Source organism: Heterocephalus glaber, unplaced genomic scaffold (assembly GCF_053883595.1).
Source record: "Heterocephalus glaber isolate CG9 unplaced genomic scaffold, H.glaber_assembly_v1.0 deba00001673, whole genome shotgun sequence".
Taxonomy (NCBI): Eukaryota; Metazoa; Chordata; class Mammalia; order Rodentia; family Bathyergidae; genus Heterocephalus; species Heterocephalus glaber.
In genome coordinates, this window is record NW_028258410.1 from 5,945,763 (window position 1) to 5,970,801 (window position 25,039).

A 25,039-nucleotide genomic window follows, 5' to 3' on the forward strand; every position below is an offset into this window, starting at 1 on the left:
GTGTGATTTTCATTACACTAAAGTAGAATCACATGACATTTGTAATGTGGCGAACAACTTTTTTTCCCCTTACATCATACCCCAAATTTCCTCAACACTGATGAATACACTAAAAATGTTTTTAAGGCTCATAGTGTACATATATAAAAAGTATGTTTATGTGTTCATCTACCAGGTGACGCACGCATTGTCTTTTTGCTTTTGGTATTGTGATTAATCCTTCTGTATACACTGGTTGCAGTACCTCTGAGACCCTGCTTTCCACTTCTTTGTGTGTACACTCAAAAATGACCTCTTTGCCTCCTAAGGTAAATGTAGGCTAATCCTTTGATGAAAGTTGTGCTTGCCCAGCAGCTGCCTTGTTTTCCTTCCTCCCCTAATGCATGAGGGCTGCAGCTGTCCACATGCTGAGCAGCTCTGCTCTTCCTGCTGTGGTGCTTTGACATCCACCAGCCCATTGCTATGAAGTTGCATCTGTGTTTCCTGAGTTTCCCACACTGTACCTTTTGTAAGGGTTATTATGTAGCCATAGCAGACCAAGGCACCTTCACTGTGCTGTCTCTTCCTGACACATATTTCCATCATTTTCATCTTCATCTTTACAAAGCTCTTCATTATAAAAACGTTCCATACAGTACAAATATTGTCACGTATGCCACATTTTAAAGAACAATTTTTATCTCATAAGTGGGTGCAATATGCTGAATTAGTTTCAAAAACAAATACCAGAATTTGAAACATAAAGACTGAAAAAAATGAACTGATGTGTTATAAAATACTATGAACAATATTGTTTTTCTTTACTTTTGAAAAAATCATTGAAAATAGAATCACAGTGACATAACTAAATTTAGTCAATTGTATGGAGGAAAGTTATCTCTACTACAGCTCCCAAAGGCCACACACTGGGAACAGCCCATGTTATCACATGCAATAAATTGTGAAGAGTCAGATGCTACAGGTCCAGATTTGGAATCCACCTGCAGATGTGCAGGCATCAGCATTCTGGAAAATCAGAAAGAGATCACCACCTATGCAGGCCAAATATTATCCAAAGTTTCAGAAAGAGAGAGAAGAATCTCAGGATAAAATGCTCAATTTGATGATAAGTGAGGAGTAAATGAGAGAAAAGTACTGAATAAAGTGTGAGCATCTTACAATAGAAACTGTGGTCCTCAGTGTCAAATGCAGGTGAATTCTAACCAACAGGAACAGTAACCCCATGTGGAGAGAGAGGCCTGGATGTCTGGTGTGGGCACCTTGTGTATTGGGGGCCTTCCACTGTGGGGTGCTGGGCACAGCCTTTGCATCTAGAATTATCATCTCTGAATCTGTATCTGCTGGCCTGGCCCTGTGACCACTGAGTTGGGGCAGAGCATGTCACCACCTTGATTTCTAGCCTTCTTGCTCTAAAATGCAGGAAGTGATGTTCACTGTTTATCTTTTAAAAGATTCAGTGGACTGCCAGCACGTTCAAGAGCAGAAGTCACTTGGAAACTGGTGATTTCTGCATTCTAAAAATTATTTTTTAAAAACTAATAAAATAACAAACAACAACTCCCTCAATGATCTGCAGTAGCACATAAGATTCTATGTGGGTGGAGAGAAGCTGTGTTTCTGGGCATCCACTGCCACTTCCACAGCCCCAGTCTAAGGAGTCTGCACCTCAGTGAGGTCCCAGTGGAAAGGAACAGCCTTTTCATCATCTCCAGAGCAAGGGCAGTCAATTTGCACTTGATCATGGCAGCTAAACCTGCGTAGTGAATGCAGAGCATGGTGGAGCAGAGACACTGGGCCATGCACCAGAAATAGCAGAGTCTCAGCAGGACAGAGCCAGAGTCCCCTGAGGCCAGAGCCTGGACCTTTCCCTGTCCCTGATGGAGAATGTGCCAATCTGCAGGAGACAGAGCTGTAGAGACAGAGAAAGACTCCAAGCTGTGCAGTGTCAGAGAGGACATTGTGGTAGGATTCTGCTTCACATGCAACTCTCCTCACAGAAGAGGGCACTTCCTTCTGGAAACAAACCCATGAAAGATTCTGAGGGCTTTCTTTGATTACACTCTTGAAACAAACAGAATACAAGGGAAATTATGAGAAAACCTAAGCATTGGCTTTCTTAATGGAAACACTGTCTAGTTTATGAAAATCTAAGAAAACAGGTGGGTTGCAAAGGCAGGCACTACTTTCACTGAAGAGGCTGCCTTGGAGTCTGGGGACTGGGCCCAGCATGAGTGGGAGGCTAGAGCCCCTGCAATGATGCTGTGATGGTATTATGCTTGTGTCTTGATCCTTCTGTGAGCTCATGCTGGAGGAGAGGGAAGCACTCTGTATTTCCAGTATGAAAGCACATCAAAAATGTATGGAGGGTCAGTTTTGAATAAATAAATGTTATGGTTTTTAATTCATTTATTTCTTTTAAAAGCACAGATACATTTGTGTATCATGGGCAACACAATGTTCTGAAGTATATGCATATTATGGTATGGCTGCATTTAGATAATTGGAATGTATGTTATCCAAACCATAATCTTTTTGGGGATGAAAGCATTAACATTCACTCTTATAGTTTACTAAGAATTCAAAATGAAACTCCTGACTTTTCCTCCCCTCTTTCTCTATGTTAGCGTCCATTGCTCAACACCATCCCTTCCACAGCTGCCCACTCTATTCACCACTGCTCTAATATCTGCTTCAGTAAGATCAATTTTTTTAGACTCTAAATCCCAGTGAGACCCTGTGCAGTTGTCCTTCCCATCCCCACTGTTGGAACAACTGATGTAGAAAAGAGAAAGAGAAAAAATGTGGGGAGGGGCCTAGGAAGGGAACCCAGGACTGCAGGTGGGGTGTGCATCAGGGCAGCCATTGTGGAAAACAATGTGAATCAAACTGGGACACCCACCATGGGACCAGTCATGCCCACTGTTGAGAATGTAACCATGGAAATGCGGCAGGGTGTCGATGAACTATCTGTGCTCTATTGCAGCATTATTCAAAATAGTCAAGATGGAGAACTGACCTGAGTGTTTGTCAGTAGAAGAAGGATGAGGAGAACATGGTGTGTACATCCAGTACAACAGCATTCAGCCTGGAAAAGACAGGAAACCCTGTCATTTGGGACAGGTGGTTAAGCCTGGGGGCCTTGATAGTCAATAAAATGTTCCAGGCACTTTCTCTGTGCAAAAACACAGCAGGAAGTTCTCGGTTTAGCTGGGCCACCAGCTTTTGGGGGTACCAGAAAATTCTCAGGAATGAGTGAAATATTCCACTGGCTTCTCATATTGCCATCAAGTCAGACATGATACCACAGGGATGATTGGTTTTCCAGAGATGCCCACCAGTCCTCCCTCATACTGCCCTGCAGAAACTACAGTCCCATTTTGTCATCACCATCCACACACCCACATGACCCCTGAGGCCACCCTGGCCTGGCCCTACACTGTCCCAGCTCCCCAGCCCATGCTCTACCTGGCTGGCCCTCCACCCCTCTGAGAGTCCCCAAGTCTGGTCTGACACAGCCGAGCTTCTCTGGCTCCACCTGCCCCACGGGAGGACATGTGTCATGTGACACTGAAACCAGCATCAGGATCTCTGCGAATCCCAGGCCTCCCTTCTCTGTCTCCATGTGTTACCAGGAGTTCTTCTTTTTCAGTTTTCATTAGTAAATGTCTGCTGTGTGTGATGTTTGCATTTTTCACTGGCAGCTGGTGCATGAACAAAACACATCTTATTCTTTCTTCATCCCCTCCTCTACCCCCAACTCCCTTTCCTGCTGACCCCCATTTCCTGTTACCTAACTGACACTGCTGCTGTCACCTCTCCCATGCCTTCTGCTTGTGTGCTCACTGGGAGTGTGACACATGTTTAAGTTTTTTAAAAAATTATTTAGTGTTGAGGATATAGTTCAGTGGATGAGATTTTCTCTAGCCTTTCATTTCTCTAGCACAGTGGTGGTGAACCTATGGCAGCCAGCTGTTGGTTATCACTGAAAGCTCAAAAAGGCTCCCATCACTGCCCTAGGGTATACCAGGCCTTGGGGTAAATCCTCAGCACCACAATAACAAATAGACAACATATGAATAAAATACATAAAAACTTGTTTTTACATTTTTATTCATTTAATAATTTTCACATATTTATGTTGTCTTGTGTTCCTATTGTACACATATATGCAGCGTGAAATGGTCACCTCAATTGCCAGCTTTTCTGTTTACAACCCTTAAATTTGTCTTCCCTGTGCATGCTGGCCTCTAGCAACTACTTCACACTTGCATAAAATAAATAAATAAGTAGATTCCAGGTTACTCATTTCCTTCCACACCAGAGGGAGCTCCCTCTCCACTGTGCCCCTAAGAAGTGCCCATGCTCGTCATTCTGGTCCACTTCCTCACAGCTCCCTTACACTCAGCCACCCCAACTCACCTGAAAATGGGGTTTCTCTCTATGTCAGGCAGACTTCTTACTCTTTGTCCTAGACTCTGCCCAATGCTCTAGACTTCTTTGAAATTTTATTTTATCTTAAGCCATTTGTTTCTAACATCATGTGAGATATTGAATGACAGAGATTTTCTGTTTTCCTGCTGATTTTGCCTAACACCTGGCTTAGCCCCAGTCCTCACTGGAGGCTCAGTGTGTGCTGGGTGATATGATTCCCATTCCTGCACTTCGGCTTCCTTTGGCTACTACTTCCATTGTTTGCAACTTCCAGAATTACATACATCTTTTTAATCTCAGTCCTTTCTTGGACTTGAAAAGTACTGTGAGGAGGGTAAAAGGAGCTCAGCATCAGGTTGAAGAAGATTCTCTCCTCAGTGCTCATTTTGCTTTCCATGGTTTTCCTTCTGCTGCCTAGAATAACCACCCCTACCTTGACTAAGTCAGAGAATCTCCCTCATAGTCCTTTGCGGAACTCCCTGCAGGAGAAAGGAGGGTCAGCACACATGCTCACAAATAACTGGGTCTCCCCTCATTTACCTTGACAGTGAAGAGGCAAAGGTATAGAGAGTGAGGAGCCAGCAGTGGGAAAGTTGGGTCCTGGGTCAGGGATGTAGCTTCCTTCCAGGGTCTCAGGTTCCAGCCACAGAGAGGTACAGTGTCCTGAATCCAGCCAGGAGAGGGATTTGTTGAGTGGAGGCCTCCTGAGATTCCTGGCTGGATGCTCTGAGACCTGAGCTGCTCCAGTACATAATTAGCTCCAGGGCTGAGATTGTAGAAAGGAGTTGTCCAGAGGGATTTGCACTTCTTCTACTTTATTGTCTTTGGAATCATCTTTTCCCAGGGTGTCTGCTTGAGTAGTTGAAGGCCAGACCCTGAAAAAATAAAGTTGTCATTTATAGGACTGAATTGAATTTTGTGTCCACAGTGCATTTTCTTCATGGCTCCCTAGGAAAGGTGGTGCCCAGAGTCAGCCTGATGCCACACATGGGAATTCTCTTCAGATCTTTAATGGTTTCCCATCCAAGTTCTATCCAGTCCATCCTTTCTGAGCTTCTGAGCCAAGATGAATCCCAGTGTACTGAGTAATATGAGTGGAGAGAGATTTCATGGCTAATTACACCTGAAGCCATGTACTTCAAAAATAGGCAAATAACTTCAGCAGAACAGTGAGACTCTTTAGTTGCATAGACCTTTACATTGTAGTCCATGGCATCTTTATGCTGTGTAGTGTTTTCCATACTGTTTTTCTTGGAATGTATTTTTACCACATTGAAAAACCCTCATGTTGTTCCAGATTCCATTATTGATGTCAACTCTACTCCTCAGAGTGAGCTGGAGATGACACTGCCTGGCATGGATTTGGACATGTTATTGGCCACAGTTACTCTTCCTCGGAGGGGAGTGGAGATGAGCTGGTCAAGCCAAGCACAGAAAGATGCATCACAAGACATGGATGGTTAAGGCTCAACCCTGGTGGATGTTGTCTCCACCAGCCTCCTGCTGTGCCCACCCCTTTTCAGGAAAGGTAACACAGATGTAACCCACAGGAGAGGCCACAGGTCCCCATAACCTGCCCAGCATCCTCTGGACCGGGACCAGGTAGTTGGATGTGGAGAAGCTGAGTCTCCAGTTTCACATGGAGTGAAGTCTGGGTCCCCAGGGAGATCGTTGTGACAGTGGGACACCCATGGGGAAGGAGGAGCAGGAACAAGAATGAGGAGGACACAAGGAGGTGAGCAGAGGGAGAGGAGGGTCAGGGATCCTTCAGTGATTAGTGCATCTCCACTGCAGACAGAATCCTTGCAGCAGCAACAAGAAGAAAAGCAACTTCATTTTCCTCTGTTATTTTCAATGCCCTGTTGTTTTGCTAATTAACCTTGGTTTTAGGCTGGCTAAGGGCTAATATTTAGATTTTGTAGAATCACCAGTATTCTGTATCCTTAAGTCAAAATGACCATGAAAGGGAAAAGTTTTAAATTAATTTAGAATATCAAGCCTGACACTATAGCCCCACTAATGACTCTCAGGAAAGAGGACTCCAGAGTTGCTTCCCGGAGTGGCAAGGATGATGGGATGAGTGTGTTTGAAGTGAGGGGAGGGATTGCAGGGCCATTCATGGCAATGTGTCTTTCTTTTTTAAGACAAAGTCTTGCTATGTGTCCCAGGCTGGCCTTGAACTCATTGTGATCCTCCTGCTTCAGAATGCAGCGTGCTGGGATTTCAGGTGTGTGCCACTCTACCTGGATATGTATTTTCCTGCAATAGTCTATAAAAATCATTTAAACATCCATGGTCATTTTTAATCACACCATATATGCTGAACCTTTTCCTGAGCAATTTTATTTGTGACTGGTTAAATTGGTATTCTGGTGCTTGTGGTGTGGGGTCTCTGGCTAGAACCTGCTGCTCTGTGACCTTGCTGAAGCTGCACACATTCTCCTAGCTCCTCTCCTTTGAGGGCATCAGTCACATGGATAATTTGGAACTTGGAGCCCTCCACAGGGACCTTGTTTTGGCCTAAACACATCATTCATCTTTCCCTAGCTCTGCACGGTTACTTTCTCTGGTCCCTGGCAGTAAAGCTGTCAGCAAATGATTCCGGGGAGGCAGGGTCATCAAATAACGGGTGTGTCAGTCCATGTTGATGTGCAAGAATGCTCGCCTTTTGGGAATCTTGCTGCCTTCCTTACTGTTTGAAGGACACATATTATTCCTGGGGTGACACTGTGGATGTAGTTTTCTCCTTTAAAGGTTTGAACTTTTTTTATTATTGCCAGTTTGGGCTGCACGATGCTTACTTTCCTCTCAGGCAGGGGGTACTGCTCTAAGGGCATCTGGGCTCTCTTGATCCCCTTCCCTCCACACCTGCCCCCCATCTTCAGGTCGCCTTTCCCCATTATCACTATTACTACTACTATTTTAGTGGATGTTTATGACATACAAAGATTACATTCACTGTAACTAATTGGTAATAAACATGACACATCTTAAACACTTCCAAGTCCCCTTCTCCTCTTCTCCTTCCCTTACCATCAGTCTCTTAGTCACCTTCACATTTGCAAAAGATCCATCTCCTTGTTTCATTTTTATCAAACTTTTATTTCCCTTTTATTTGTACTTTGGATTACTCAAATGAGGGAACCAGTACAGTATTTAGGTTTGTATGTCTATTTATTTCACTCAACATTACATTTTCAAGGTACATTCATTTTCCTACCAATGTCTCAAGTTTATCCTTCTTTATAGCTGAGGAGTATTCCATTATGTATAGATACCACATTTTCTTTATCCACTCTTCTGTTGTTGGACATACAGGCTGCTTCCAAGATCTAGCTATTGGGAGATCTGCTGCTATAGATCATGGGTACATGAGTTTCTTTGTAATGCGATGTCCTCCAGTCTTTTGGGAAGATACCTAGAAGAGAAATAGCAGAGCCAAGAAGAATTTCTAACTTCAGTTTTCTGAGAAATCTCCATACTTATTTCCATAGTGGTTGTACCAGTTTACATTCCCACCAACAGTGTAGAAGGGTTCCTTTTTATGGCAGTCTTGCCAGCATTTATTATGATTTGAATTTTTTTTTAAATTAACTTTATTGGTACATTTATGGTATATAATGTAATGACCTTCATCATTGGAAATTTGCACCTTTGCATAACCTATTTTGGTTCTTAATTCAGCCCCCATTCCCCTGCCCTCCCTTCAACCCCTCTAATCCTCCATATCTACAAAGACTTTGTTTCCATTTTTTTCTTTTTCTCATATTAATTCCATTTCCTTTTTTCCTTTTGCCTACCCCTCCCACTTCCCCTTCCTTTTTGGACATTTTCTTCCTATTTCACATTATCTATTATACCTTTCAGTCCTTATTTACACTTTCAGTTTCTCACACTAGAAAAACTATTTGGTATTAACACATGTGTCCTATTTATTTGATTTTTTGATGGTGGCCATTCTGCCTGGTGTAAGAGGAAATCTTACTGTAGTTTCAATTTGCTTTCCTCTAATGCCCAAGATGATGAACATTCTTTCATATGTTTATTGAACATTTGTACTTCTGAGAAGTGTCTATTAATTTCACTCGCCCATTTTTGACTGGGTTTTTATTTTGGAGGGTCTAATGTTTATGTTCTTTATATTTTCTAGATATTAGTCCTCTGAGGAATAACTTGCAATTTTTTTCCGATTCTGTAGGTTGTCTCATCACTCTGTTGGTTATTTCCTCTGTTGTGCAGAAGCTGCTTAACTTGGTATAATCCCATTTGTTTATTCTTGCTGTTACATCTTATTCAATTCAAGTTCTGTTTAGAAAGTCCTTGCCTACACCTATGACTTCAAGAGGTTTACCCATTTTATTTTCAACAGGTTTGTATTTCTGTTTTAATACTTAGATCTTTCATCTATTTTCATTTTAGTTTAGTACATGGTGAGGTATATGGGCCTAGGTTCAATCTTCTGCACTCATTTAAAAATTATTGTTAAGGTATGAGATGATAGGTTGGCGTTGTTTTTCCAAATGACACACTGTTTATAAAGCATCATTGCTTTATTATTTCTTGGTGCCTTTCCTTGCTCTGAAGCCTGCTTTACCTTATATTAATATAGCTACTCATCTTTATGTTTGTATTATATACTGTATAACATGCTTGAATCATATAAACTTTTGACTACATTTGGATACATATTATGCATTACACACACACACACACACACACACACACACACATATATATATATATGTCAGGTGCTATAGTTATATTTGAAGTGAGCTTCTTTGAGGCAGAATACAGCTGAGTGAGACTGCTTCTTAAACTGCTTATTTTGAGATAATTTTACAAAAACATGGCCAGAGTAGTAAAAAACTTCCATTTAACTTTCACCCTGATCCTCTAATTTAAATTTTAACATTATACTGCATTTCAATTATTCTCTATTTCTCCCTCACACATACACAAAATTGTGAAAAACAATTTGTAATCAGGACAGAGAATGTTGCCTCACTAATCCTTAACACTTTGGTGTGTTTTCCCTAAATAAGAATAACCTATATTAATATAACTAAATCATAGCCTTATGATTTTAAGAAGACTGAAGCACACATCTGTCAAGCAGGGTGAAATTAATATTGAATCAATTCTATCATGTGACCTGCAGACCACATTCCAGTTTTGTCCTCAAAAAGCCTTTTAGACTTGCAGGATTCTATTCAGCACTGTATGCTGTGCTCTATTGCCCACTAGCTTTAATCTCCTTCACTCTTGAACAGTTCCTCAATTTCTCTTTTCTCATGACCTTGCTTCATTGTACAGAATGCAGGCAGTTAATGGGAAGCATCCTGAGGTGTCTCTGTGTTTGTGAGTCCTAATGGTCAGCAGTCAATCCAGAGGGCATGAAGCCCATGTGTTCTAATCCTGGTGATGTTAATGTGTAGATCTGGAATTGCAGACTTCTTCATTATAAAGTTAGCAAGGTTTCTGAGCTCATAAAATATAACTAGTAAATAACTTGTGAAGAGGCACACTGAAAGTGTATAAATAGTTTGTTCACCAGACCTTCACTCACTAGTCTCAGCATCCATTGGTGATTCATTATTCAAATTATATATTAGTTTGACGTTTACCATATAATTTTTTAGTGCTACCTTTTCTTCTGTATTTATTTTTGGCATCCTATTGTAAGATAGAAATTTCCATTTTCTATGTACTCATTTTTATTTTTATTACTATGTTCCACTATTGTTCCCTTTATTTGATGAGTTATAATCTATTACTCTACTTTATACTCAAACTTTCCAACCTTTTACCAGCAGAGCTAATCGGATCTGATCTCTCTGTAGATGGACCCATTATTGTTTCCTCATCTCCCTGTTGGCTCCAGGCTTAAAGCTGCAGCCCTTTTCCTCAACAACTTCTTTTTAACTGGGGATGGGTTTGTGAACCAAATTAAGAGTACTGGGTATTTTCCTTGTTCTGGGGCTGTTGCTTCTTCTAGGGGCCCTCAGCAAAGAGCTAGGACACACACGCACACTCCTATCTATATTGTCTCTGTATTTATTTTAAAGCCATGAATATATTCTGATATTTCCAATAAAAATCCCTTTCCTTATATGAAATTCTCTTTCCTATAGTGAAAATTGAGGCCCCCAGTATCATCAACATTCTTTCCTATTTGCTCAATCCCTCAATATCTGGCTGATCTCTGGCAATATTAGCTTTGTCTGCAGCCCTGGCCAAGCTGGCTGTGACCCTACATCTGCTCCCTCATGCTCTGTTCTGGACCATGCTGCTTTGTGCCTACAACCCCAGCCCCAACACAGGAGGACCCCAGGGAGCCAGCACCAACTTCTTGGGAGACTACAGGGCTAGAAAAAAACATAGGAAAAGTGTTCTTAAACAGAACACCAAAAGCATCTTCCACAAAGGAAGCCATCAATAAAGCGGGCCATGCTAAAAATTAAATACTACTCTGAAAGACAGCATTATGAGCCCGGGGAGGAACAAAATTAGAAAAAGTGCTCTTGATTGCACAAACTGATAGAGGGCTGAGAGCCACTATCTATGAAACATTCCTAAGAATAGATCAGAAAAAATGTAACAATCCAAAAGAAAAATTAAGGTGGCTGTATTATATGATTTGTCAAAATGATAAAACTAATAAGATGCAAAGTTGGGATGGAAGCCCAGGTTTGTCTGCTCACTGAGCCACAGCACCTAAGTGAGCTGAGATCACTGGGGGGTTTAGCTATGTCCTCACCTCTCTCCCCACAGGCCTCATGTACTGTGGCTCCCTGGGTTTCTGGTCGCCATCCTTCTCCACAGAGCAGGTTCCCTGGGTGCTTGTTTCATGATGCAGGTCCTTCCTGGTGAGATAGAATTTTGACTGCATGATTGATAAAAAAAAGTTCATTCTATACCCAAGAACAATGACACAGAAACCCCTCCTGGAGAAAGAAATCTTGCATTACAGCCTGAGCCAACTTAGACATTTGTTTCCTAGAACCATGAAAGTGTTACCAACATTGTGAGTCCATTTAAAGGGAGCTCTAGGTGTGAAGACATGTGAGCCTAGGCCAGTGGTCTTTCATCTTGACGTGCCTGAGCGTTAGCAGGTGGCTGACTCAAACAGCAACTGCTGGACACAACATCCCTCACAGGCTCCTCTGTCAGCAGCTCTAGGGTAGGGCAGGCCCTAAGAATTTGTAGTCCTAACCCAGGAAGGTTATCCCCAGCTGCTGGCCCCAGGACCACTCTATGACCTGATGTCCTGAATGTTGGAAGAGACCAGGATTCAGGGACTTTTTATATGTAAGAGGAGACTCTGTCCCTGCCCTCTGGCAGGTATAGGCTTTCAGGAGTTCTGTGCCCAAACTGGGACCAAGTATGTGTTTCCTACTACAGCCCAGGGGGTTGGGTAAAAATGTACCCACATCAACAGACAGATGTGGACTTAAATCTCAGTCCAGGGCTAACTGCTCCTGCAGTTACCTGATCTCTACAGAGTTGTGAATGTGAATCTCATGGACTCATTGTGCACATTGGAGAAATATAAAATGCTTTCCACAGCTCAGGCATACTGCATGGCCGAGATTATTATGAACAACTAAGAAAGTCATATGAAATTAATATATATATATATATATATCCCACAGATATGACAGTATTAAGAAGATGACAATAACCTATATGTGACATGTACAACAATAAAAATAATTTAGCAAGATTTACATAATTAATGAGAAGTGAAAACAAAGCATGTTCTCTGCAACTTGGCCTGACATGGTGCATGCACACCAGTGCCAGCTCCCCCTGGACTCCACCGTGGCCCGGCTGGGGTCCTGCCATCCAGAGTCACTGTTGGTGTCCAGCCTTGCTCATCCCTTCAACAGTGGCCAGCATCTCTGCTATTCTCTAGCCCCGCATCCTGAAGTGCTGCAAGGCCCTAGCAACAGGTGGCCCAGTGCCACCTGCAAGTCCTTGTTCCTCAGGCTGTAGATGAGCAGGTTCAGTGTGGGCATAAACACCGTGTAGAAGAGCACCATGAACTTGACCTGCTCATGGGAGCAGCTCTTGGCTGTCTGCAGGTACATGAAGATGATGCTCCCATAGAAAAGGGACCAGGGACACCACAGTCATGTGGGACAAGCAAGTGTTGAAGGCCTTTCTCCTCCCCTCTGCCAACCTCATGCTCAACACTGCCCTGGAGATGTGGCTGTAAGACAGGAGGATCAGCCTCAGGAGGAGCACCATGAAGATGAAACTGGCCAGGTACATCTCCAGCTCATTCAGTCTGGTATCCATGCAGGCCAGCTGCATGATGAGGGGTATCTCACAGAAGAAGTGGTCAATGGAGTTGTTCCCACACAGGGGCAGCAGCATGGTGAGTGTGGAGCCCACCAGGCTGGTGGTGAGACTGCAGAGCCAGGAAGCATAGGCTAGGCCCATGCAGTCTAGGGTGCATGAGGACCAGATAGTGCAGCAGTCTACAGACCACATCATAGTGGTCATAGGACATGAGGGCCAGGAAGATGCACTCGGTGGTGCCCAGCCAGTGCAAGATGTAGAACTGGGCCATGCACCTCCATAGCTGCTGGTTTTCCAAAGTCCACAGAGTTTGGCAGGGAGCTGGGGGATGATGCTTGTGGTGAAACCCACCTCCAGAAAGGAGAGGTTGGGTTAGGAAGAAGTAGATCAGTGTGTGCAGATGCAAGTCCATACAGGAGACCAGAGCAATGATCACATTACCCATGAGGAACACCCCATAGAACCCTGCCAGACCACAAAGAGGACAGGTTCCAGTGCTGGCCTGGTGGAGAAGCCCAGGAGCACAAACATGTCCAAAGAGCTTCTGTTGGCAATGTCCATCTTGACCCCAGCCAGGCAGGAAGCATGGGTCCACCAGTGGGCACAGGGCATGGAGTTGAGGTGTCACATCACCCAGTGACTGAGAAACATGTTCACAGCAGTGATGTCCATGAGTACACTGCCTTCCCAAGGGCCAGCTGGAGACATGGCTGAGGCCGTGGGGACAGCCCCGCCTGGGTGAAGAGGGAGAAGCATACTGCATGACTCAGCACAGGGCTAGAATTGCCATCTTACTCCTAACAGCAACATCTGGCTTCACCTAAACACTTAGTGATGGCCAGACAGAGAAGGGCTTATGGAATCAACCACTGCATGGGCAGTGAATGTGTCCCCTTGAGTCCCATGGTAACCAGGGAATTTCTGCTTCCTAGTTAAATGCATCCTGAATACAGAGCTTCCCACTTTGCCTGTGTGACCATGGGCTGTCTGCAGTCCACCAGGGCTGCCATCTGGATTTTGATGCACTGGGCTCATCCTCTCCAGGTGGTCCTTCCTGGCCCCTGCATATTCTAATCAGGCAGTTGAGTGTCCAGTGTCTCAGAATATGACCTTTTGGCTCTGCTGACCCACACCCCACCATGTAGTGCTAAGCCACGGTGATGGTGTCCCCTGTCTGCAGACAGCTACACACACATTTCTCCTCCTTCAGGTCATTTTCCAGCCACCTTCTAATTCAGCACTTCCTCCCTGAGTTATATGACATCACACCCAGCTTCCTTACCTCCCTCTCCTGGGTCATTTTTAATAACCACCACCTTCCAGTCCATTATTATGTGGTCCTGTCTCCCTTTGCTAGACTCAAGTCCAGGCCATAGTTTCCTCTTTGTTTTGTTTACTTTTCAGTCTGCAGTGCTGAGCCCAGGTCCTGGCAGGGGGAACTCACACTGCCCAGGGTCAGGATGTGCAGTCCTGGAGGTGTTGGTGCAATGCTCTGCTGTAACAGGGCCTGGGGCTGGAGCAGCAGATGCCTGGGGACAGCACTCAGCACCTCAAACACACAACCAGGGAAGACTCATGGGACCTCAGATACATCCAGAGGCCCAGGATGTCTTCTGCTCTTCTGCAGATGGAGGGGATCAAACACTCTGAGGGCTGAGCAGGGCAAGATATGAAGTCAGAGGCTGACAGGAAAGTGGGAAAGCTCAGCTTCACATGTCCCTGAAGACTACCAGGGCCCATGTTTGAAAAAACATTATTTATCCAGTCCTGTATCTCAGAAATAAGGATGAGTTCATGATATTTAAGCTTTACCCCATTTGGGGAACTGAGCAGCCATACACTTAATCCTAAAGCATTTCAATAACTTAGCTGCCCCTGTAACACAAAACAAGCATAACCCTCATGTACACACACTGTGTTTAAGATGCATTTAACTGTGTGTCTCACACATAAGTGGAATCCAGAAGGCCTCATGTCACAGAAGCTGGACAGCTGGAATGGGGGCTGCTCTAGACAGGGCTGGGCAAGCAGGTGGCCTGGCTTCAGAGCTGCTGTGTGATTGGGGGTCCATTTTGGAACAGGCACAGCAGGGGTGGACAATGACAACAGTGCAGTGCAGGAAGGAGGATTTCCTCATGAGAAGAACTGGTAATGTCTGGGGACATGCTGATTACCCCAAGTGGATCCTTGCTCAGTGGGCAGAAGAATCAACCATCACACAGCACCTGATCTATGTGTGTAAATATTCTGTGTCAATAGAAATTAAAAGTAAAATACTCCCTGATGCCTTCCATTGCACCTATGTAGGAAAGCATGAAGCGCTCCAGGCATAGCAGCCCTCTGACTGATCCTCCAGATCAGGGTGCTGCTGAGACCCACAGAACACAGTGGCATCGGGAGGAGCGGGGGCCAGGAGGTGAGTGAAGGTTGCTGGCTGGGATTAAGTTGCCACATGAGTTGGGTCACAAAGAGGAAGGGACAGAGGAGGCTGATCTGACACCTGTGAGTAAGTCCCTTGTGGAGATGGGAAGTGTGCTGATGCCATGTTTGTAAGACACATGGGTGTCACAGCAGGTGAGCATGGGACACAGTTCAATGGGTGGCAGAGCAGTGCTGAGCTGCACCCCACATCCAGATTCTGAGACCGGAACCAACACCTGACTAGTGGATGTAGGCTGTTCCATCTCAGAGACTCACCTGAAGCATCGCTTTTCAGCCTGTGACCCATGATGATGGGAAAGATGGCACATGCCAGTCAGGGAAATGTCCATCAAGTTAACTGAGGTCACAAACATGTGCCAGCATGGAGGTGGCTGCTAAAAACCAAAGGCTGAGGAAGAGAAATGGGTGAGTTAAGGAAGTAGCAGAGTCTGTGGCTGTAGAACTCACAGAGAACCACCCAGAGCCAGGGTGTCACTCACTGTGCACTTCCCGGGACCCTGGGGGAGTGCAGAGACTTGGGCAGTGCTTTGCTTCAGGACCCTCAGCACTAGCTAATTCAGTACAGAGGGCACAGAAGACAGGAGAGCACAAAGGCCTTACGACCCAGACCCAATCTCATCTTCAGATCAGAGTGGCAGGGGCTGCATTCTACTTGCTGTGTGTCTGGAAGTCCTGCTCTCACATCCTTAAGTAGGATGCACTGGATGAGGAAAAGTATGTGATTTTTCTGAGAAGACTCATGGTCCACAGAGTGAGACTGCTGCATGTGTCTCCAGGAAGAGAAAAGGAGGGTTCTCCTCCAAGGGTGAAGGGGACCCAGGGCCTCCCTGCAGGAGCAGCCTCTCTTCTCCCTGGGGTGTGGTGGACAGGAGGCTGGCAGGGGTAGAACTGGGGGAAGAAGCTTGGGGATGTTCTCCCTGTGGGATAATTATAGTTTCATTGTAATGTACATAGTCTATTTTGTTTATTCTCTTGAATACTGGCCTCGGATCTGTTAATTCTTTATATTGTCTTTTTAGCTTCAATTTTACTATTTTCTGCTCTGATCTTTATGTTTTCCCTCTTTGTATGAGGTTTGGGTTTGGACGTTCTCATTATTCTTGAGTTACACTCACCACCACCTAGTTCCAGAACTTTTTCATGAGCCCACATGGAAAAATCTATATTCATGGGACAGCCACTCCCATTGGCCAGCTCTCCTCAGCCCCCAAAACCCCTCTCTGCTTTCTCCGTCTGTGGATCTCTCCACTTTGGATATTCCACATAAATGCAACCACATCACATGTGGCTTTGGTGTCTGATTTCATTCTCTCCACATAATGTTTTCCAGGTTCTGCATGGTGTGGTCCATGTCAGGGGTTCGCTCTGACTTACAGCTGAGCATTTCACACTGAACAACTCTTCTTCCTTCTGTTTGTTCCCTTGTTTGTGGGTATCATGCTGTTCTCACATTTCTGCCTCTGTACATGCAACTACTCTGAATGGTCCCCTGCCCAACATGGCTTGAGTGCTTCTGTTTAGTGGTTTGGTGCACACCCTGGGCAGAGCAGCTGGGCTGTGCTGTCCTGAGCCCTGTTACCGGGTGCCTTCCACATTTTCCTCTGCAGCGGCACCATTTACCCTCCACAGGCCATGTGTGATCCCCTTCTCCACATCACCATGAGCACTTGGGAATTCCTGTTTTAATTTTCTCTCATGGCCATTGCAGCGGGTGTGAAGTGAGTTCTTGGGTAGTTTTGATTATCATTTCCTAAGGACTACTAAGGCTGTGTGTTGGTCACATGCTGATCTTCAAAGAAATGTGTACTTAGTCCTTTGCCCATTTTTAATTTTTTATCTCTTTGTTGTTGAGATGTAAGAACTATTTATATATTCTGAACACTAGACCTTCATGAGATATGTGATTCAGAGAGATTTTCTTTCACACTTTCTAAATAGTGTCTTTTTACTCTTGGTAGACAAAAAGTTTCAAATTTTTATTAACACCATTATTTGGAGTACATATGGATCACATTCATCATTCATCATGGGGAGTTTGTCCAGGTACATAACGCATCTTAATTCTATTTTCCCCTCCCTCCCCCTAAACCCTTCTTTCCCTCTCCTTTTCAGAGTTCTTCCATTTGACCCAGCTATTCCCCTGCTAGGCATCTTCCTGAAAGGGTTAAAGTCCTCATACCACAAAGTTTCAATTTCAATGAAGTTCAGCTCATTGATTTCGTTTCTTTTGTTGCTTTCTTTTTACTGCCATGTTTAAGAATCCATCGACTAATCCAAATAATGAATATCTGCTACTATGTTTTATGTATGAGTTTTGTATAAATTTAGGTCTCTAACATATTTAAATTAAGTTTTGTATGTGGGTTAATAAAGGGAATCAGTCTTTATTCTCTAGAAGATATACTTCCAGTTGTGACTTTTCCAACTGATACTTTGTCAAAACTCAATCTATATAGACATATAGATTTACCTATGTGCCCCAATTCTCTTACATTGATCTAGTTTTATATGTCTAGCTTTAGAGTATGCTTTGAAATTTGGAAGTGTAAGCAGTTAAACTTTGTTGTTGTAGTTCGTTTTTAAAATTATTTTGGCTAGTCAGGTTCAAATGAATTTGAGAATTTAATTTTACTTTTAAAAATAGCCATTGGGAAATCATATACATGCTATACATAATGGAGCACTACTCACTCATAAAGAGGATAGAGATATTTGTGGGAAAAAGGATAGACTTTAAGACCATAAAGCTAATGAAATACATCCTACACAGGAGGTTAAATATCATACGGTCTCTCTAATATAAGAAATTTAAAATGTAAACAATTTTAAGAGTCAAATAAAAGAGAGGTAGCAGGAAACAGGGAAGTAGACTCGGTGGAGATAGGAAGGGATCTGGGGAGGAAGAAGAGGGGAGGGGAAGGGGGAGTAAAATATTCAATATGTGGCATAGATATATATACCCATTATTTGATGGCTTTGCTGAAAAGACTAAGTTCTCCTTGACTAACTGAGGTTTAAACAAAGCAAGCTGATCTGTACTCAAGGAAGTGGGGTTCTGCGTCTCATATCCAGTGCTCCTTCTTTCCCTGAGAACCTTTCCTTTGAGTTCATCCATATAGATCATCATCTCATGGTCAACACCACAGACACACTGAGAAGCACCCTGTCTCAGCCACTTTCCCAACAGTGGGACAAAATACCTGCTGCCTGCAACCTAAAGGAAGAGGCTTTTTTGTGGCTCATGGTTTCAGTGGGGTCAATCCATGTTTAGTAGGCTTCTAGGCAGAAATGCCCTGGTGGGATAAGCCTGCTCCCATCACAGTTGGCAGAAGCGAAGGGAGAAGGAAGGTGCCAGTGTCAGCCCTAGTGACCACTGCAACAGGGCCCCCCACATGGCTTATTCAGCCAGGAACTCAACAAGGGATCCCTCCAGGGTGGGTACACCGCCCATGAGGATCTTTGATGGAAATCATGAGAGACCTCCGCATCAGAACAATCACTATGCTGGATGGGCTGCCAGGAGTGACTCTGAATAGTGAATTGTGTCTGTGGGACTCAGCTCAGGGATTGAGTCTCCTGCCCCAGGGTGAGGAGGTGCTGAGTGCCCCACTGGCTGAGCTCTCTGTCTGTGACTTACTGTCCTTTGCCCTGGACACCATCACTGTGTTTAATGCTTCCCTAAGGGCAGCATGAGAGGCACAGGGCATGGGCTTCCCCAGGGGAGATTGTACTTGCCAGTGGATAAAGCAGGATGGAAAACTGTTAAAGCAGGCATGTTCAAACAGTTCAAGGACATGGTCAAAGTCAGGAGCAAGCCCACCATATTCTCCACCTGTCTGTGGTGAAAGACTCCACCTCCTCTTCTGTCAGGAGCAATGCTACATAATTTTAGGATAAAATCATTTGATTAGCCTAATTCTTCTGCTTACAGCCCAGCTATGGAATTCTGAGACAGAATTCCATTTTGGGCTCCAGTCACAACTGAGACCTCAATGATTCGGTGATGCTGTGATTCTCCAGGACAAGGTTACACCAGCTGAAGACATCCTCAGAGGAACAAACATCTACTCAGTTCCTCATTGTACTTGGATTGTTACATCGTGTTTACAGGGATTTACTGAACTCTCTGCAAGTCATTTGTTACACTTGTTTCTCCTGATGTACCGAATAAAAGGTATGGTAAGCTGGTGGCTTTCGTTTTTGCCACCCAGAGCAGCACTGATCAAACCCAAAGTTCAGCTTCTTCTCAGTCTCATTTTTCTACCTTTCCTGTAATTTGCCTTGTGCTGCCATGTCTCGCAGGAGACTAGGACTTACTGCAGAGGTTCTAGTAATGTCCCCTTGCCCTGTTCCCTACATTTGGCACCCAACTTGGATGTGAATTGGATCCAGGGGTGAACTTGCCTGTGAGACAAACTTGGAGAAAAGGCAGCACAGGGATCTCCCAGGATGATTTCCCTCAGATGAGGGACACTGGTGGTGTGTCCAGCTGGGGGTAATTTTCTATCTTTGCTGAGTTACAACTATGGGTCAATCTCTGTCATCTGAGTGTTGTGCCCAGATCGCAAAGTCCCCAAAGACCATCAAGGAGCCGATTCTGATGTAAACACAGGAGGGTCGTTTATTCAAGCTCAAGCAAGGGCACTCAACCTTCACCGATGCAGCGGATCAGGATTGAGAGCCCCGAATTCCAAATCAGCAGGGTTTTTATTGTGGCTACCGAAAGGTTTGGGGATGTTCCATTTAGCAGTAACATGATTGGTTGATATTTAGCAAGTATGGGGGGTTGAGGGGTGGCTACATGTAGAGTTTATGGGAAAAAGGAACAATCAGCACATTGACAGAATGTTCTATAGATAATGGGCCTGGGGGCATCTGTTTTCTGGGCAGACAGAGGATTGAGTTAGGAGCTGTGTCTTTTTTTTTTTTTATCTGTTGTCCCACAGCAAGGACATTTTATCATTATTTTATGGGCACAAAGGAGACTAGGGGAATAGTTGACTTCAGTGAAGTGGAATTTATGTCAAGGCCACTTCACTGTCTTATTTTAAGATGGAGTCAAACTTTAAAATGGAGTTAGGTCTCGCAGGAGCAGTGTAACTTTGTCAAATTACTTAAGTCGCTGTTAAAGCAAGCTATGTACCCAGTACCTAAGGATGGTGTGATAGATTTCTTAAAAGACATACAAATGTACTTCCCCTTTTTCCCCAGGAAGGGACAACTAACATGGGGATGTGTAGGTACTGTTCTCCATGAGGTCTGGCAAAGGGGTGATCATCTGTCCCCCCGAACACTACCCACTTGGGCCTTAGTCCACTTTGCTCTCAAATTCTCTCAGTCAGTTCAAGAAACCTCAGCTACCCCTCCCTTCACCAACCCTTCTGTGTAGGCTTCCCCTTGTTCAGCTTCTCCCATTAGCTTTCATCTCACTGTGGCTTCTGCTCCACCATCACAGCACACTGAGGAAGACCCTAACTCTCTAGCCCCTCAGCCATCTCTCAAAGGTCTAGTTTCCCCTCTTGTGAAGCCCACTTCTGGGGCCACTCCCTATCACCATGCCGTGCAAAAGGCTGTGACATCAAGCAAGGCAGTGGGAGACCCTTTGGGTTTTCCTATCTCAGTTTTGCCTGATCCTGAAAACTCAGAGGCGGACATGTATGTTCATACCTCATTTGATTTTAACATCCTAAAGGACCTCACGCAGAGCATGCTAACTAATGGCGTCCAAAGCCCCTTTACAATGGGTTTGTTGGACAATGTACTTCAGACTTATTCTCTGGTTCCTCATGATTTTTTTCACCTTGTGAAAATGTCCCTATTGCCTGCTCAGTATCTCCACTTTGAGGTGGAACTGCATTCTTTAACCAGGGAACAGTCTCATAAGAATGCTCAGGGAGATGCTCAGTTGGGAGAAGTTACTATTGACATGTTATCAGGCACAGGTAACTTTTTGGATTTAAGCAGGCAGACCTGTTGCTCAGTGTTACTCTTTCACCAGCTAGAGGACGTCCTGTGGAGGGCTTTGGCTTCTGTGCCAGTTGATGGTGTGGTCTGATGAAATCTTTTACCCAAATCATGCAAGGGCCATTGGAAACTTACACAGAATTTGTAGCAAGATTACAACAAACTATTAGGAGACAGATTTCTAATTCCCAGGCAGCAGACATCCTGATCTTACAGCTAGCCTATGAAAATGCTAATATGGATTGCAAACAGGCAATAAATCCTGTTCGCTCCTCTAAAGATCTTGGAGCATATATTAAGGCATGCCAGAATATTGGCTCTCCTTTATACAATTCGGCTCTGATGGCTCAAGCCATCTCCCAACATTTACACTGTACACACAGTGATTTAAAATGTTTTGATTGTGGGAAAATGGGGCATCTCAGAAAAAGCTGCAAAATGAAAGTAGCTTTACAAGCTGACCCAGAGCCACTGATTCAAGGATCCAGAGACAATAAGTTACTGCCTGGCCTTTGTTCTCAATGCCGAAAAGGCATTCACTGGGCTAAAGATTGCCACCCCAAATATGATAGGGATGGTGCACTGCTGCCAAAAAATGAAAATTAAGCCCTTCCTCAGGCTCAGGAAACAATAGGGGATCAGGGCCAGGGGCCTCCAGTCCCCCTGGGTCAGTGGTACCCAGTTCAGACCTGTGCACAAGTACAAAATCAGACAGCATTGGTGTCTGGAGGAACATTTCCCTCGTCAGGGAAACACTGAGGAGCTCAGGAATAGATCTTCCTGCTGCTCACAGAGTTCACCTGCTGGGAGGTGAGACACCAGTATCTGTCCCCACAAGAATTCATGGAACCCCACCCCCCAGAACCATTGGTTTGATACTTGGAAAATACTCTCTACCTTTGAAAGGCATTACTGTTATTCCTGCTATTGTTAATTCTAATTGTACCTCTGAATTGTGTTTTCCTGTTAGCTCCACAGGACTCTGGGTAATAGAACAAGGAGATTATATTGCACAATTGTTGCTTTTCCCTAAACCAAAATTAAGTAATGTTAGCTTTAAAAATTCCTGAGAGGATCCTGAGCCAGAAATTCCTCAAGAAGAGATTTATTTCATCCAAGAGATTTCCAAAAACTGGTCCATGTGCAAAATTAAATTGAATGGCAAATTCTTTACAGGATTGGTAGACACAGGCACAGATGTGTCTGTGATTGGCACATGTTTTTGGCCATCATCTTGGGGGGAAAAGCCAACTAAAACATCTCTGGTAGGCCTTGGTGCCCCCCAGCAAATTTTGCAAAGCTCCATTCCTCTGCCTTATGAAGGGCCTGATGGTCAACTGGGACATATTTGTCCTTACATAGCTCCCATACCTGTAAATTTATGGGGCAGAGATTTATTGAAAGAATGGAGAGTCATAGTGACTACTTTGCCCCCTGAAACTTCACTGGGGCAACAGATGATGTCTGAAATGGAATGTGAACTGGGAAAAGGATTAGACAAGCAACTTCAGAGAACAACACAGCCTATAGAACAGAAACAAAAAAAAATCACTTTGGAATTGGATATGATCAAAATTTTTTGTTGGGGCTATTGAAGTTTCTCCACCCTAGGCAGCCTTGCCATTACAATGGAAATCTAATGATCCAATTTGGATTAATCAATGGCCTCTACCACAGGAGAAACCAACCATTCTACAACAACTCATATTAGAACAACTTAACAAGGGGCACTTAGAACCCTCTGTGAGCCCTTGGAACACACCTATCTTTGTTATTCCTAAAAGAGGCAAATGGCATTTGCTTCAGGACTTACATGCAGTTAATGCAAGCCTCATCCCAATGGGGCCACTGCAACCTGGCTTACCAAATGCAGAGGCAATCCCCCAGAAGTGGCCACTTATAATTATAGGTTTAAAAGACTGCTTTTTTAACATTCCTTTGTGGCCAACTGACCAACCTCGATTTGCCTTTTTGGTACCTAGTACGAATTTTAAAGAACCAATGAAGCACTTTCAGTGGACTGTGTTGCCTCAAGGAATGGCTAACAGCCCCACATTGTGTCAGGTTTTTGTAGCATAGGCTTTTCAAGCTACTTGCAAATTATTTCCTACTGCATATTTAATGCATTAGATGGATGACATATTAATCTCTGCGAATACACAACAACTACTTTTACAGGCCTTTGCTGTTGCAAAGAAGGATTTAGTGCATTTTGGATTATGCATAGCACCCAAAAAGGTTCAACTATCTGAGCCTTATATTTACCTAGGTACCTTGTGAGCAGAGAAATCCGTTAAGCCACACAAGATGCAATTTAGGACAGACAAATTAAAAATGTTAAATGATTTTCAAAAATTATTAGATGACATTAATTGGATAAGGCCTAAAATAGGGATAGCAACTTTTCAATTGCAGAATTTGTATGAAATATTACAGGGAGATTCTGATCTTATTTCCCCTTGAAAATTAACTCGAGAGGCACAAAAGGAGTTACAATTAATAGAACAAACATACATAACAGTCAGGTTTTTTGTATAAACTCTAATTATCTGGTTCATTTGTTTGTGCTTAACACCCCCACTCACCTACAGGTTTAATAGGGCAATGGTATGAGAAACAGGTCTTTCCCATGGAATGGTTGTTTTTATCTAAACAGTGAAATCTCTACAATTATATCTAGAGCAAGTTGCAAAAGTAGTTTCCTTGAGACTTAATCATACCCGACAATTATTTGGTGCTGACCCTCATTTCATCATTATCCCAATTGATAAGGATCAAATGCAGATGCTGCTACAAACTGCTTTATATTGGCAAGCAGCCTTTGCAGATTTCATTGGACAGATAGATGATCATTAAACTAGTGATTCTCTGTTTCAGCTTTTTTCGCTGCAAGAGTTTATTCTCCCCAAGATTACTCAATTTCAGCCATTGCAAGGTGCCTCAAACTATTTCACCAATGGCTCCTCTAAGGGCCAAGCAGCAATTTGGAGCTCTTCCTTTAGTTATGTGTTGCCTACACCTGGTCTCTCTGCTCAGAGGCCAGAGTTGCTAACCATTTTATTTGTGACCGAAATCTTTCCCTCCCAACCTCTTAATATTTTCAGTGATTCCTTTTATACAGTTTGTTTGACTCAAAGACTGGAAGGAGCTATGGTCCACTCTACCTTAGAACCTAAATCATTGAACTTGTTTTTAAGGTTACAAAAGGCTATATGTCAAAGAACTGCTCCCTTTTATATTGGACATATTCAATCACATACCAGTCTTCCTGGACCACTTTCTTATGGCAATGCACAAGCAGATAAGCTTATAGAAAACCTTGTTGCTTTTGACCAGGCTAAGGAATTACATAGTTATTTCCATCAGAACTCCAAGGCACTACAACATGATTTTCAGCTATCTCGAGCTTAGGCATGACAAATTATGGGCTGTCCTATTTGCCAGCAGATTCCATGGCCCATTCCCCCTGAGGGAACTAACTCTCAAGGCCTAGCCACTAATATGATTTGGCAGATGGATGTGACGCATGTCCCTTCTTTTGGGAAGTCTCAATTTGTACATGTCTCTATAGATACATTTTTACACATGATACATGCTATGTGTCACTCTGGTGAGAAAGAGAACCATGTTCAACAAAACTGCTTGTCCGCCTTTGCTGCCATGGGAGTGCCCAGAAATATTAAAACTGACAATGGTCCATCATCTGTTAATAAATTTATCCAAAAATTCTTTCTTATTTGGCACGTTAAGCATAGTACTGGTATCCCATATAATCCACAAGGGCAAGCCATAGTAGAAAGGGCCCTTGCCACCCTCAAACATCAATTGCTTAAACAATCACAAGGAAATCAGCTGCCTCCACAAGCCCATTTAGATCTACCTGTTTTTGTACTTAATT

The 25,039-nt window shown here is 43.7% G+C and overlaps 1 pseudogene; it reads right to left on the minus strand.

Annotated features, from left to right (window-relative positions):
• Positions 1 to 12,335: 12,335 nt before the first annotated feature.
• Positions 12,336 to 13,296, minus strand: LOC101709304 (olfactory receptor 2C3-like; annotated as a pseudogene).
• Positions 13,297 to 25,039: the final 11,743 nt, after the last annotated feature.